The following is a 1,366-nucleotide window of genomic DNA, read 5'->3' on the forward strand; positions in this document are numbered from 1 at the left end:
CTATAGGGTAGTGAGAATGTATTAGGATTATGGTTAGGATAGTAATTTTTAAAATTATTCGGGTAATTAAAAAGGTTAAGGTCTTTGATTTTTAATAAGGTTAGGGTTTGGGTATCTCAAAATTCACGGATACCTTACTCGTTGGCATAGTAGATTTATGCCACTTAGAGCATGTTTGGCTTGATTTTTTTTAACTTAAAAACTATTATAAAGCTCTTATAAAAAATAATAACTTTTAAAATTAAGTTAAAATTATTTGGTAAATTTATTTTTTATAAGCTATTTTTTATAGATAAGTTGTTGAGCAAAACAACTTATAAAAACTCTAATTTTAGTTAAAATTACCATAAAGGATATTTAATAAATAACTTTTTATTAATCACGAATTTCTTTGTTCAAAATAAAAAAATTAACTTTATTTTATCTATTTAAAATAAATTTTGAAAATATAAAAAGGATTTTTATATAACATAAGTTTATAATTAATAATAAATTATAAAAAAAGAGTTCAACAAATAATTTATAAGTAACACATAATTCATAAATAAATTTTTATTGAATAATAATAAATAAAAAAAATAAAGAGAAAAATTAAATCAAATAAAAAAAATGAGACATAAAAGAAAGCAGTGAGTCGACTACTAAAACCCTTAACCCTAACAATGGAGGAGAACCCATAAAAGATGAAAAGAAGTCTAGGATGGGAGTCATAATTTAGGAAAATCACATTTAGCTATTGATATCCTTACTAACAAAGTTCACTTTCATGAACAATATTATCTCAACAACCATAATCAACAAATATTATCTCAATTTTCATATAATTTATCTCAACAACCATTAACTTATTTAATTAATTATTTCAATCATAATCATCAAATATTATATACAACATAAAAAAGTTAAGAATAAATAAACACCACATAATTGTCATATCAAACAATAAACTGAGAAATATCAACTAATAAAGAGAGTTTTCAAAATCCAAAAAAATAAAAAATAAAATAAAAAACAAAATAAAAAGAAAAAAAAGAAATAATACATGAATGCAGTTTTGAATTTTGAATATTCATTTTTCTCAATTTTTGTAAGTACAAAAAAAAAATCTTAAAATGATGACTTGCAGAAAGGGAGAGAGGAGAGGGAGATCGATAGAGGGAGAAGGAGAGAGTATTTTTTGAGAGTGAGGATCTTTTAGGAAAAAAAAAACTCTCCTAATAAGCTAGCGTGTTTTTTTTTATAAAAAAAAAAGCCTCATAATTGGAGTTTTTTTTAAGTTCTTTTTTTTAGATTTTATTTTTAAAAAAAAAAGTTATTTTTTAATAGCTTTTTACAAAATCTTATTTGACCTAACTTCTGCTTTTAA

Source organism: Theobroma cacao, chromosome 5 (genome assembly GCF_000208745.1).
Source record: "Theobroma cacao cultivar B97-61/B2 chromosome 5, Criollo_cocoa_genome_V2, whole genome shotgun sequence".
Classification (NCBI taxonomy): domain Eukaryota; kingdom Viridiplantae; phylum Streptophyta; class Magnoliopsida; order Malvales; family Malvaceae; genus Theobroma; species Theobroma cacao.